Genomic DNA, 16,127 nt, shown 5'->3' on the forward strand with positions numbered 1-16,127 from the left:
AAAACAGAAATAAAACTATTTTTTGGATTTTTGATTTTCTGATTTTTGTTTGATTTTTAAAAAATTGTAATTCTCCCCTTAATTTGTGCATAGAGGAAAACTATGAATAAATTTAATAAAAACAAAAATATATGGGATCAAAGTTGTCAAGCAATTCAATATTGTTTATCTGCACACGCCTACATGTTTAGATCTGGTCAATCACTGGTATTGTGGTCCACTTAAACACAAAGCATATTGACAAATTGGACAGATTATAAATGACAATTCATTGTGATCTATATTCCTAAATGGACCATTTAGCTGAAAACGACCAATGATATTGTTGTCCACTTAAATTAAGCAGCAAGATCTACAGACAACCTATTCAATGGTTCAATTTTAGATGTACTAGAACGTGTTTCACACTTCCCAATATACCCCGGTAATCAAGAACTTCCAAAGAACTCCTTACTTTAGGTGAGTATTCAATCATTAAGAGAGAAGTCAGGTATAGAAATGCATATGTTGTATTCCAGGTCGGATGTTTTCCAATCACACAGAGGGAACAACATATGACTAATTTAGATAGAGGGTTAGAGAGATAGTAGGGTGCATATGCTGTGTCCCAGGTCGGATCTTCCGATCACGCAGAGGGGACAACATATGACTAATATATAGAAAGAATTTCATAGATCAGGATATGCATAGAGACAGAGTTGCATATGTTGCATTCCAGGTCGGATATGTTCCTATCATGCAGAGGAGGCAAAATATGATTGACAGATAGAAAACAAGAAAATAATTTCCTACAGGCCTACTTTATCAGAACCCCCAGTTACCCTATCAGTACTAGAATTAAGGACATAAGTCCATACATCATGGAAATGTTGAGCCACAGTTCTAGATAATTAACTTTTAGTGTATCTCGTAGGTTCCCATGTTTATCTCACTGCTCAATCTACCCGTGCATCATATGGTCAGTCCAAATGAAACTATTGAAGTTCATATTGTCTAGTCCTTTCATTTTTCAATGAATGTCTAGTCTAGTCCATTTAAATCCTTTTTTGTCTACCAGCACATTGAACACAAAGTCTAGACAATTCGTCTTTAGTGCATTACACGCATCATAAATTACCCTTTAGCACTATACTTCATATCACTTCCCAATAACACCTACTAACAAAATAACTATAAGAAAATAAAAGATTGTCTTCAAAACGAATCAGTGTAAGAAAAACTCAGGAGTATTGAGAAGAAAATTCAAATCGTAAGTCACCGATTGAATTTTCATCCAGAAGGTATGAGAACAGAACACATAATCTCAGAACAGATCCGAAAATTCTTCACATCGTTAAGCACAAAACCCCATGTGTGATCCTTTCCTTTCTTCCTTTATTTCCCGCAAAGGACACATACTCTCAAACTAAGTTCTGAGTGTTGTACATTTGAGAGATGTCCCCTCTCATGTGGCTGAAACAAAAACTACCAACAAACCAAAGTCTGATGATATGCCTCCATAGCTGCTCTAACACAGAGCATGATCAGTTGGTCTTTGGAACCCATTCCATTTTGAAATTGGGTTGACCGTTACCGTCTACGCAAGATACTCTCTCCCATGACATATCCTGCTTATCAGACACAAAAATGAAGAACTATCAGAAGCATTAGATAATTTCGGAGATTGAACCTTTAGTACCCATCTATAGTTGGGTTTAACCCATTTCTTATTCGATCCGATGGGTGCCTCGGCACTTGCTTTTGACCTTAAAGCCGATCTTCGAGATGACTTTGACTTAACCGGTCTTGGTTTCATTGGAGCATCTCTTGGATTGGACTTCTTGTCCGGCGATCCCTTCTTGTTCTTGGGAATCAAATTCTTGGCCTTGTGGGTTTGATTCTTGGTCTTCTACCCGTTCCAGTCACCATTGTGCGATTGTGATCTCGAATGATTTCTTTTGGGGAATCTCCCCCTTTGCGCTTTCTGCCAGCCTTGTGCGTAGTAGGGAACATATGCACGATTAGGACAATTTATGGCAATGTGTCCAGGTGTTCCATAGTGAAAACAAATATTTTTCTTCACGTAGGAATTGTTTTTGTCTGCCCCTGGTGGCGTGTCATTGCCTTGTCTCTGATTGTTCCCACAAGCACACTTGCAGCAGGCACTTTGTTTAGCTTGAATTAGTGGCTTGTATTTACCAACAGTAGGTTGATCAGAAGCAACAGATTCAGAGTTCGAGGATTGGTTTGTTTGTTCAGTAGTGTTCTCGTTGTTCTCATCTTCCACTACTTTACTCGCACAAGAAGTAGAATCATTAGTATCTTTCATCTCAACACCCTCAGTTGGCCCTGATTGTTCAGTCTTAACTGAAACTGGTGTAAGGGGTTGGCCATACTGAAGATGTGCTTAATTTTCAATTTCCTTCTCGGTTAGTGGAGTAGAAGTGTAGTTATCATTAAAAAGGAGGTGGAAAACTATTATACCCCAAACCCTTATTTTGATTAATATTTAAATGTTAATTGTTTTTCAATCATGGATGCAACTACCTCACTTGACACATCAAATTTCTTAAAGTTGAATTTAACATCTTTATATTTAGCTTTTAATGCATCAAGTTCGGTAGTCATGTTAGCAAGCTGTTCCTTAACATATTTATAATTCGCACATTTGTTGCTATATTCTTCTTGAAGTTTTTGGAAGTCCTTTGTTTTGGCCTCTAATTGTTCTTTCAAGGGTTTCTGACATTTCCTAAGAGTATAGCCTTCATATTTAACGTCCTCATTTACCCTTTTTAGTAAACCATTTTTTTCACGAAGAAATTTAATCGTAGCTTCACAAGATGGAGTACATGAAACTTCATTGATCGAGATGCTTGAAGAACTCATTATTTACCAAAAAAAACTCAAAAGTCAACCTTAAAAGTCAAATTAAAAAAGTCAAACCGAAAAGCTAAATTTGAAAATTTGAAAGTTAAACGAGAAAGTCAAAGTTTAAAGTCAAAGTTCAAACCTGGAAGTCAAAGTCAAAATTTTAAGTCAAAAGTCAATTTAGAACGTAAAATTTTAAAAACCAAAATTTTTGGTTGAAAATGAAATTTTAAAATAAAAAAAATGAATTTTGGGCTGAAAGTGTTAAAATTGTGAAATTTGAATCGAGAAATCGAATCATTTTGAATTAAATCCGGAAGGAGAATAACATCTAGCAAGCTAGATGAGTTGGAAGGGCCGCTGGTTGATTACACAAGGGATTTGGGTTTGATCCTTGCAACCCCCAAAATCCTTTTGATTATTTGTTGCTGTTGCGAAGATTATATGCGCGAGGACTTTACGCACGAGGATCGCACACGCTGCTGGGCCGAGAACGAGGCTGACCGGGAACGCAAGCCGAACACGCGAGGCTGCTGACCGCAAACCCTTCTTGGTCGTAAACCAACTTCGGGCCGTGAAGGCTTCTTCAGACCGGCCGACAACGCTTCTTCTGTCCGGCCATGAACCCTTCTTCGGAGGCCGTGAACCCTTCGGAAATTTCGAAAACAAACAACGTTTTTCACATTTTTTTGCTCCAAAACTCGATCAAAAACTTGTTTTTATGAAAAACTCAAAGAACAAATTCCCAATATTTTTCAAAAAACTATCCGAAAACGAAAAATCCCTCAAGAAAAAGTGCAAAACCCTCTAGATCTAGCCAATTTGATTGATACAATGCAAGCTCTGATACCAACTGTAAGTCCCAAATTTGCTTGACATATCAATCAGATCCAATTGATGGTGCGGAATCCTAATCAATTGGATGATGCAAGATCAAAATAGAGAAGAAGGAGAAGAAGAATAAGATGAATGTTGAATGATTTGATGATTAGAATGAAGTTCCTTACAAGATTCACACACTCTTAGCACCTCTCTCTCTCTCTCTCTCTCTCTCTCTCTCTCTCTCTCTCTTAGCCGTACAGACTCTCACATGCACTCCTCACCCTTACATCTATTTATATGGAACATGGGCCGTGAACAGGTTTACGGCCGTGAACCAATTCACAGCCGTAAACACCCACCTAGGCCGTGAACCCTCCTAACCGCATACACCACATGGACCGAAAACTATTAAAGTGAAGAAAAGTAAAGTATAAACCATATTTTAGACCCAACAATCTCCCCTTTGGTCTATAGCTTTCTTTTCTAATTGACCCAACAAACTCCCTATAGAAAGTAGCTGGCTTTTCTTGTCAATCTTCAGTTGGAGCTTGGCTTCGGTGTTAACCTTTCAATTCTTCACAGCTTCAAGATGAACTTGATTAATCTTCAATAAAAGATTTCATCTTGAGCAGTTGGGCATTTCTTCAAGATTTGACTTTGAGCGCACGTTGGGTGTAGAGGCATCTTCTAGAGATTCTTGAAAATTAGCGCTTTCAGCTTGAGAATCTTCAGAGAGAAAATCAGAGAGAACGAATCTTTTGGATCACTTCAGCAGATTCATAGATAGCAGCAAATTGATTGAGGAGGCTTCAATGCAATTTGTCACATAATCTTCAAAAACAGCTTCACCTTGCTTCTGGGGCTGAAAGATTGAATGTTGAAAGAATAATCTTCATTTCTTGTTCCTTCAAATGAATATTCTTCGATGATCATGGATGAAGCCATGACTCAAAAAATTGTTCGATATAGTCTCCACGAGTCTCATCTACATCAGAATTCACTTTTCAAGACAAACAAAAATTTGAGATAAAAACAAAACTAAAAACAAACTCAGCACACAATATTTTTGTATTTTTCATATTTTCTAAAAAAAACAGAAACAAAAATATTTTTGGAATTTTGATTTTTCTGAAAAAGAATATAAAAAACAGGAACAATACTATTTTTGGATTTTTGGTTTTCTGATTTTGTTTGTTTGTTTGTATTTTTTGTAAAATTTTTAATTATTGAATAAGATGAATCTTGAATGATTTGATGATTAGAATGAAGTTCCTTACAAGATTCACACACACTTAACACCACACTCTCTTTATCTTTTAGCCGTACAAACTCTCACATGCACTCTTAACCCTTACATCTATTAATATGGAACATGGGCTGTGAATAGGTTCATGGCCGTAAACACCCACCTAGGTCGTGAACCCTCCTAACCGCATTCACCACATGGACCGAAAACTATTAAAGTGAAGAAAAGTAAAGTATAAACCATATTTTTGACCCAACAGTAACATCCCAAAATTCAAGGCCAAAATTTTCATTTTTAAATAAGTTATTATAAAACCAACAGTATAAGAAAGCATCCATAATAACATATCATGTCAAAACCAATACGTCAATAATCAAAGCATGTCATCATAAAACAATATCAGAGTATAATCCCATAGATGTCATGTGCGGAGAACATAGTGTGATGCGCTGCGATCGAGCCGACTCCTTTCCTTTGAAAACGAAGTACCTGAAACCAAAACTAAAAACCGTAATCACGAAGCTTAGTGAGTTCCCCCATCATACCACACACCATACAATACACATACTGTCTGGCATACTAGGGTACCCGACCTACCCCATGCCAGACATATCTGGGTGCCCGACCTACCCTGCTGTGCATACCGGGATGCTTAACATACCCCTGCTAGGCATACCGGCATGCCTAACCTACCCCTGTCAAACATACCGGGGTGTCCGACCTACCCCTCCGGTTTATCTCAACCGGTTACAGGGACTATTTCACCCCTACTACTACCACATAGAAACGTAACATAATCATACTGTTAGACATACCGATGTGTCCGACCTACCCCTTGGCTCTATCGGCCAGATATGGGGACTCTTCCCCCTACTACCACTATCACATAACATCATATCATGAACATACTGCTAGGCATGCATGGGTGTTAACTACCTCTTCGGTATCTTTCAACCGGTATCTGGGGACTATTTCACCCCTACTACTACTAACACATATATCAGAGCATCCTAACACATAGAGCATATCAGATAGTTGCAAACCAGACAGTTATCACAAAGACAATCATCTCATACATAGTCACCTAATGGTGGGCCGACATTTGTGCCTTAGACCCACCTCTACTGGAAGTTAACTCACCTCATACAACTGAAGTCCCATAGACACAATCCCAGTTGCTGGATGACAGATTCCCAAACTGTCAATATCAAAACACCACCCAATTAATAATTGGGTCCTAACACATAACCATAAGTTCTTGGAGTAACAGGCTACATTACCCCATCTTGGCTTGATTCAAGCCCAAGGCCTAATCTAAAGGCCCAAAAGTCAAACTAGGAATCAAAACCCAACATATGGCCCAATTTTCCAAATTGGGCCCAAACCTTTACATGGTCTTATTCTAAGGCCCAACTAATTAGTCCGGTCCAAACATTTGGCATTTCTAATGGTCCAATATCTCATAATCATAAAGGCCCAATGCAAGCCTCAACAGGGATGTAGAGGAGTATGTGTCACCATGGTTTACCACATCAATATTCTTAAATTGTTACAGGTATACCATTAACCCACTCAATGGTAGTGTTATGTGGCCTCATGTAGAATACATCAACCCATTTCCCCCCAAAAGGAGAAGGCTACCAAGAAGACCATCAACAAAAAGGAAAAGGGATCAGATTGAGAGGGAAAAGCAAGGAAAAAAGCATTCAATCACAAAAAGAGGTAATGTGATGAAATGCAACATATGTAGGGAAAGTGGGCATAATAGAACAACCTGTCCTCAAAAACCAATTGGGGAATCATCAAATGCAAGTTCAAAGAAAAAGAAACCCAAGAAATATGGTATGTTTGATATATTTATTTATATATAACTTGTATAACTTAACATATTTGGCATAACTTAACTTTTCAAGTAATGCAAAACAGGTAAAGTGAAGGTTACATTGGCACATGAAGTTGATATTGACAGTGACAGTGAAGTTGAAATAGAACCTGAAAGTGATGTTGACTCTTTTGATCTTGAATTTGAAGATGATGTGCAACATGAAGTTGAAGATGGAGTAGAACCAGAAGTTCAATATGGAGTGCAACCTGAAGTTCAAGATGACGTGCAAGCTGAAGTACAACCTGAAGTTTAACCTCAAGTTCACCCTGAAGTTCAAGATGCTAACCAAGTTGAATTTCACCCTGAAGTTCAAGCTGAAGTGCAAGTTCAAGTTGAAGATGCTAACCAAATTGTAGTTCAAGATCAAGTAGAAATACCAGCTTTTCAAGTTGTAGTGGGACAGAGGGCAAGAAAACCTTCAGAAAAATTACAAAACATAAGATAAGAAAGATGTGGGAGGGAAAATAGGGAAGCAGTGATGACAATCCATATGAGTTGGAGTAAATTTTGGCTTATTGTATTATTATTAATGTTTTGGCATCTTTGACTGACATCTTTTAACTTTGGAATCTTGTGGCATATTTTTTGAAAACTAGTTAGCATATTTTAACTACATGTTTAAGTGTGTAGTGTTTAACTTTTTGCACATCTTTTGGGTGTAATGAATGTTTAGCTATGTTATGTAAAACTTTTGACACATCTTTTGAAGTCAATGTTCCATGGAATGTTTATAATGTATTACCATCTTTTGCACATCTTTCTAATACCATTTGTATTGTTTATAATTTATTACCATCTTTTAGAATATCAAGTGTAATCACAATTCCATTACAGTGTAATCACAATTCCATTACATTGTTTGAACAATTCCATTCCAATGATTCACAATAACTGAAACAACCCAAAAATACGACCCGAAAATTTCATTTTTTTATATAACCAAAAATCATAAAATTGAGTATATCATAATAAGACCATGCGTTGCGTATCTCAAAACCATACTAAAATACTGTAACAAGAAAACTATGTCACAACTGTATCAAAACATATCTAAGAAAACTGAGTCAACTCCCAGGATAAAAACTGAAGCTTTAGTGTGTATGTGTGCGATGCCATCATCCCGAGCTCTTCCCTTTGCTTGCGGAAGTACCTGAAACCAAAACTGAAACTGTAAGCACGAAGCTTAGTGAGCTCCCCCAAACTACCACATACCATACAATACATATAAAGCACATACTGGGCCTTGCCCACTGCATCAGACCGAAGTCTGGATCTAGCTGCATCGGACCGAAGTCCAGAACTGACTGGGACCTTGTCCCCTGCATCGGACCAGAGTCCGGAACTAACTGCATCGGACCGAAGTCCGGAACTGACTGCATCGGACCGAAGTCCGGAACTGACTGCATCGGACCGAAGTCCGGAACTGACTGCATCGGACCGAAGTCCGGAACTAGCTGCGTCAGACCGAAGTCCGGAACTGACTGGGACCTTGTCCCCTGCATCGGACCGAAGTCCGGAACTGGCTGATCATGGCATATCATAACACATATCAACTATTATAATCACATATACTGCATACTGCATCGGAACAAAGTCCGGAACACATAACACAAACATGCTTGTATCACAAAGACATCAAGCACTCTAACTACTGCATCAGACCAAAGTCCGGGAATAATGCTAATTAAACGGGCCGACATTGTGGCCGTAAACCCGTTCCTACTGAAAGGAAACTCACCTCGTGAACTGGCTGCTGTGTGTATGGCTCTGGAAGCTATCTGCTGCTGCTCCGGTATCTCGCCGGCTACAAGTCCATAAACACACTTAATCAAATACTAAGCACTGCACTGGGGTAAAATGACTCTTTTACCCTTGGTCAAAGTCAACCCTCTCGGTCAAAGTCAACTCACAGTTGACCTGACTCGCCGAGTTGGGCCGCCAACTCGCCGAGTCTCTAATCTCATTTCACAACCCCACTCGAGGCTACTCGTCGAGTATGGCATCGACTCGACGAGTAATCTCTCGATCCAAGAACTCAGACAATCTACATCCGACTCGCCGAGTCATATGAACAACTCGACGAGCTGTTCTTGAGCTTAAGAAGATTGCCTTGGACTCGCCGAGTTGTATGAACAACTGGCCGAGTCTCTTCATTACAGAGTCTGACCTCGAAATCACTGAGTCCACTCTACTACTCACTGGTCCCACTTGGCATCACTCAAAAAGGAAGAAATCGGGGACTTGCGACTCGACTCGCCGAGTCGTTCTTCCGACTCACCAAGTCACAACCATGCAACTATTCTAAACTCGATTCTGCTTGAATCCATTACATACAAATGATAGATCTGAGTCCAATAAGCTGATTCACCACGTAAAGTTTCCAACTTTACGAGTACAAACACATGAAAAAGGAGATAAAGGCTAAAAAGGCACTTAAAAGGGTAGATCTAGGGTTCTTATGCAAGGTAACTTCAAAAAGGCAATTGATCTGGGCTCTACAACTCCTAGATGAACAGATCTAAGGATATCTCGACGTAATAGGGTATCCATACAATCATAAGGCTTGAGAAAAGCATCAAACTAGATCTAGAAGAGTTCTAATGGAGGTTTAAAGCATAAAACAGGGGGAAATCCGAAGAATACCTCAAAGAACTCTGATTTGCCCTTGAATCTTTGCTCTACAACTCTTCTCCTTGCTCCTTTCTTCTTTTCCTTCTTCAATCCTTCAAAAATTTAACACAAGAACACTTGGATCACTCAAGGATGGATTAGGGTTTTCTCACAACTTTCTGAGGGTGAAGGAGGCGAGAATGGGGGCTATAAGGTGGCTTAAATAGTGAGCAACCCGGGGATTTAGGGTTTCTTCCAGGCAGGCAGACTCGCCGAGTCCCGAATATGGACTCGCCGAGTCGCCGACTAACACGTGCTCGAAAATCCCGTCCCTACTCGGCGAGTCAGGCTATGAACTCGCCGAGTCCCTCTTGCAAATTTCTAAATAAATACTATGGAATCATCATACCGGAGATGGGTCGTTACAATAACATTACAATGTTTGTACACTACCATTCCAATGATTCAATTCCATTACAATGTTTATTACTATCTTTTATACTACCAGGTTTAATAACAATTCCATTACAATGTAAAATTCCATTCCAATAATACAATGTAACATTTTTCGTTGAAAACATCACAAAATCATACATAATTTACTCATACTACATCATAATAAACTACATAATTTAAAAAAACATTTTGACATACAAGAGAAACAAGAAAATTAATGCAAGTCTATGGGTAAACAATTTCCAATTGACTTTTTCAAGTTCTTGTTTATTTATGTTCTTCTCTTGTTCAATCTTCATCCTGCATATGCTGATTTCATTCTCTAAGGTACAAATTTTCAAGGTAAAATTGCAGCTTTCTTGAAAATTGCAGCTTTCTTCTGGTTTCATCCTGTAATGCCTTCTTCCATCTTTCCTCCCTTCATCCTCATCCAACCATTGCCAAAATTTACAACTTCTACTTTTTCCATTCTTCAAGAAATTTATAAAAACATGTTAAATTGAAGGATGAAGAAGAAGTTAAAAAAATTGAATTACCAATGAGTTTTGACAAACTCTGAATTTCTTTCCAGGATTGTTTGGGGTTCTTGATGTCTTCACACGAAATGGCAAGTCGCAATCACATGGATGATCCAGTTGCAATTCGTCTTGTTGTTTGGAAGAAAAGGATGAGGAAGAAGATGCCATCGATCGATCTAGGGTTTTAATTAATAAGCAGTCGTATCGCACCCTTCTTATAATGTAAACACTTCTCAATGCCACGTAGGTGATGAGTATTGAAACGTGCAAGCCACGTAGATGCCACATCACCCAAAACCTACAATAGCCGGTAATGTTGGTTATTTGTGAACGGCTGAAACAAGTTAGTTGGGTAAATGAGTACAAAAGAAACAATATTCATGATGCAACATGTAAGATTACATGACCCCATATTGAAATACGGAGTTTGGTTCTCATTATCATTGGTCTAGCTATTAGTTAGAGACGTTTAATTAATGATTCTGCTAAACCATTTTTTGTATGTACATGAGCAACTGGGTGCTCAGCTATAATTTCAACAGATATACAATAGTAACTGAATGTTTGGGAAGTAAATTCACCAGCATTGTCAAGTCTCACTCTTTTGATAGTATAATTAAGGAAATGTCCTCTTAGTTTAATAACTTGAGCAAGAAAATTTTCAAATTCCATATTACGAGTTGATAATAGGAAAACATGAGACCATTTTCTTGATGTATCTATCAAGACCATAAAGTATCTAAATGGTCCATATGGTGGATGAATCAGTTCATATATATCAACTTGAATTCTTTCAAGAAATCTAGGTGATTCCCTTTCAACTTTCATTGGTGAGTGTTTTATAATTAATTTTCATAAAGGAACAAGATGTACATGATCTTGTGTTACCTGATTGAGGGAACTTCTGGTCCTTCAATGAATGACCATGTGTATTCTCAGTTATCCTTCATATCATTGTTAATCTTGGGTGGCCTAATCTGTCATGCCACAAACTAAATGTCCCAGGATAACAATATTTTTCGTTGATTGCCATATTTAATTCAATCATATGTATATATATATATATATATATATATATATATATATATATATATATATATATGTAATGTAGGCAAGAATCAAGTGTTAGTACTTTCTGTAGCACATGGATTTTATTTATAATATGCATATATTTTTTTATTTCCAATGGTCACAGTTTGAGTGTTATACTCTTTGAAATATATATCATTAAAACTCAATAAGTTTCTATTCGAGTTTGGAGAAATAATGCAATTTCTATACAAAATCTTGTACCATTTGGTAATGTAAAATGAGCTTTTCCAGTTCCCTCTACCAAGTCTACAGATCCCGATAGTGTATGTATGATTGCTTTTGTTGGTATTAATTATGAAAAGTATTTCTTAGATTTAAAGATAGTGTGTGTAGTACCACTATCTGCTATACAAAGATCTCAACATTTTCTTGGTGTTGTGCTTTAATTGAACTCATATCGAACTTCACACATAAAAGAAATAATGATATTATAAATATAATTCATAATTATTATTATAAAGAAACTTATTTATTGTAGAAAATACATTACACGAAAAAAAGGAACCACAAGTTTATAAAGAAATAATAAAAGTTTTAGTCTGCGTTTTGGATGTTATTGTAGAAATCTTTAATAGTTAACTTAGTGAATTCAACATTGTCAACAAGGTTTGATTTTTTTTTTTCCATTCTCTTTTAAGGATTCTTGATAAAGTTGACAATGATGTGCACGTGTGTGAAAAGTCCTTGACTAATGGCCTGTGTTACCACATCTATAACATGAACCTCCAGGATTCTGTGATGTTCCGACATCATGTCCCTTATTTCTTGGTTGGACATTATTACCCTATGGAGCATGGTAATTGTTATTACTTTGACCACAATCATGATTATAAGGATGACCACGTCCATGACCACGAGTATTATCATGTCCAAGATTACTGTTTTGGCTAAAATGGCAACGACCACGACTACGTCCCCTTCTATGAATATTCTTCCTAGGTTCATGAGTATTAGTAGCACTTACTTCTGGAAGTGCTATTGAATCTGTTGGACGGCTCTCATGATTTTTTTATCAATAGCTCATTTTTTGTTCAACAACAAGGAGAAACATATTAAGTTCTTAATACTATTTGATGCATGGAAAGTAGAGAGAGTTTTCTCTAACATTATGGCATTAGAAACCTCTTCCCCACAAAAATTGAGCTGTGAACATATTCTGAACAAGGAAGAATTATAGTCATTTACTCTCTTGAAATCTTGAAACCTTAGTGACATCCACTCAGCCTTAGCAATTAGATGCATAACTTCTTTTTGATGATCAAATCTTTCTTTCAAGTTATTACAAAGAATGTTTGGCTCAATGATATTGAGGTATTCATATATTAGTATTCCATCCATGTGTTTACAAAGGAAAATGATTGTTTTTGCTTTTTCGTAAAGAAAACAAAAATTTCCTTCAACTATTGTTTCTGAAATGCCCATTGACTCAAGATGCATTTTAGCATCTACGGTCTACGGCATCTAGTTTTTCCCACTGAATTATAGAGCAGAGAATTCAATCTTCGCAATGTTGGACATGTTGTGACTACATATTTTGAAAAAGAAAATAAGAACAACAAGATAAAAGTTAGAATCCATTTATTTCAATAAATATTACATAGAAAAGAAGAGGTATGACTATCATTACATACAATCCTAAAAGTAGATGAAATTCCATATTATCTTCGATGTTAAGGTTTGGAATGAAAAGTAATATTGATACTATAGTCATGATTATCATAAAAGGGTGAATCATCTTGAACTTGATTTCTTTAAATTGATTTTTTTAGATAGAAGAGAGAACTATTTGTTGTGGTGAAAATAAGTAATGTAAAAATGTTTATTTATAGTAAAAAATATAGTTTTTTATCAGGGAAAATACCGACAATAGTCAAAAAATGGGGGGTATTTTCAAAAAATAGACATAAAAATGGACTTTTCCGGATATAGACATGCATTACGCGGAGATAGCTCTGCGGAACTTTGCGGAATCTACTGTAACTCCGCGGAATGGCAAAATCGTAAATAAATCAATGTATTAAGAAAAACACTAAAGATCCATTCCGCGGAGCTACCGCCGAGGAATGAACTCATTCCGCGGAGGTAGCTCCGAGGAATGGATCTTTAGTGTTTTTTTTTCATATCGATTTTTCGGGGTTTAGATTCATTCTCCCAACTAATTATTTTTAAGAAAAGATTATTATACTATTATAATCTTTACTTAAAAATAATTAGTTGGGGAATTAATATAAATCCCGAAGAATCGATGTGAAAAAAAAACAAAAAAAAACTCAAGATCCATTCCGCGGAGCTACAGTAGATTCCGCGGAGCTCTGCGGAGCTACCTCTGCGGAATGCATGTCAATATCCGGAAATGTCTATTTTTGTGTCTATATTTTGAAAAACACCCCATTTTTTTGACTAGTGCCGATATTTTCCCTTTTTATAACCGTTGGGTATATAGCCGTTATATATCTATATTTGTATCATTTTGTATGCAGTTGTAAGAGATAAAAAAATTAGTAAGCATGACAATTATATATAAGATTAGAATGCATAAATAAATGTTACAATACGAAAATAAAAATTAGTATGGATAAATAAATAAATGTTGGTTGTATAATTTAAATGTTAGTATGCATAAATAAAAGTTAGTTGCGTAATTTAAATGTTAATATATAAATAAAAATTAGTTGCATAATATAAATGTTAGTATTAATAAAATAAAAGTTACAATATATAAAGAATTGTTGGTATAAGAAATAAAAATTGTTAGTAGTCCTTAATGTCCATAATGAATTAGTTCTATTAGTTTATTATTATTTTTAATATGATGATAATATATTAATGTTTTTATTAAATAATACATACATTGATTAACATAAATGTGATTTCCACTTGTTTAATCACATTTATTAGAACTTTTGTGTTGATAACATTTTATAAATTAAGAGTAATTAAGATAACTTTAAACCAAACCAAACTAGTATCTTTGATAACAACTTTGATGGAGAAAAAAATAAGATTTAGAAAGAATATGAAGGTCATATCACTTATGAAAGTGTAACTTTAGGTGTATTTCATCATTTATAATGGAGGTGTATTTATATTATAAATTTTACTATTTATAATCTACATATAATTGTAACTAGTTGGAAATATTGACAAATTTACCATGCACCAGTTATTATGACATCCACAAATTATTTACGAATATATATATATATATATATATATATATATATATATATATATATATATATATATATATTAGGGGTTTACCCACGCAAAGCGACGATGATAAATAGTTTATTTCGACAATTAGTTTCATTCTAAAACATGATCTATCTCAATGAATTAAAGGTATATACATATTATCATCGTTCGATTTTGCAGAAACAAACAGTTGTAACTGTTGTCGCAATACAACGGAAAATAAATTTTCATAAGTTTATAAGTTGGTGTCGTTGGTGTCACCCTTTAGTTGAAGGGAAAATATTGGCAATAGTAAAAAAAATAAGGGTATTTTCAAAATATAGTCATAAAAAATTGGATTTACGGATATAGACATGGATTCCACGGAGGTAGCTCCACGGAATCTACTGTAGCTCCACGGAAGGACAAAATCGTAAATAAATCAGTGTATTAAAAAAAACTCAAGATCCATTCCGTGGAGGTAGCACCAAGGAATGGATCTTCAGTTTTTTTTCACATCGATTCTTCGGGGTTTATATTCATTCCCCGACTAATTATTTTCAAGAAAAGATTATGATAGTTGGAGAATTAATATAAACCTCGAAGAATCGTGTGAAAAAAAAAATTTGAAGATTCATTCCTCGGAGCTACCACCGCGGAATGGATATTGAGGTTTTTTTTAACACTAAATTATTTTTGATTTTGCCATTCTACGGAGCTATAGTAGATTCCGCAGAGCTACCTCTGTGTAATACATATCTATACCCGAAAATGTCCATTTCATGTATAAATTTTGAAAATACAGCTCATTTTTTTACTATTGCCGGTATTTTCCCACAGTTGAAACCATGTCTATATTTGATCCTGGATGACTTCTCTATGGAAAGAGTGATTTCACATACCTCCTCTAAGGCATAGCTATAAAGTTTATGGGTGAGTTTATGGATTAGGCTTAAGGTCTCTAGTTTAGGGATTACAAGTTTGAGTTAAGGTTTTGTGGTTTGTGTCCATTGAATCGTTTAATTTAATTATAATTTTAATTATATTAAAAAACTTAATATATTTTTTATATTTTATTGGTGTTTAGTTTTATTTTATTTTTAGTTTAAACAATTTCATTTTAACCAAATATATTTTTTTAGAATTTCATGATGATATTAAAATTAAAAAAAATAATTGTGTTTCGAGATGTGATACAAATAAACATTCTAATATCATTTGAAATATATAAATACAAGTCATGCATATAAAATACAAGGCATACAATAGGATTTGAAGCTAATTGTATTAAAATGATAGGTAGGATAATACAACGTACACCATTTTTCAATATATTTTAGAACCTACAACAATATCAATTAATACATATATAATGATACAACCAACTATAATAACAACAACACATTCAAATTTTAAACAAGTCAATAAAACCAATTAAACATAAAGTCGATTAAAAATTTATTGTGTTAAAAAACAA

Source organism: Lactuca serriola, chromosome 9, assembly GCF_051521515.1.
Source record: "Lactuca serriola cultivar US96UC23 chromosome 9, Lser_US96UC23_V15, whole genome shotgun sequence".
Classification (NCBI taxonomy): domain Eukaryota; kingdom Viridiplantae; phylum Streptophyta; class Magnoliopsida; order Asterales; family Asteraceae; genus Lactuca; species Lactuca serriola.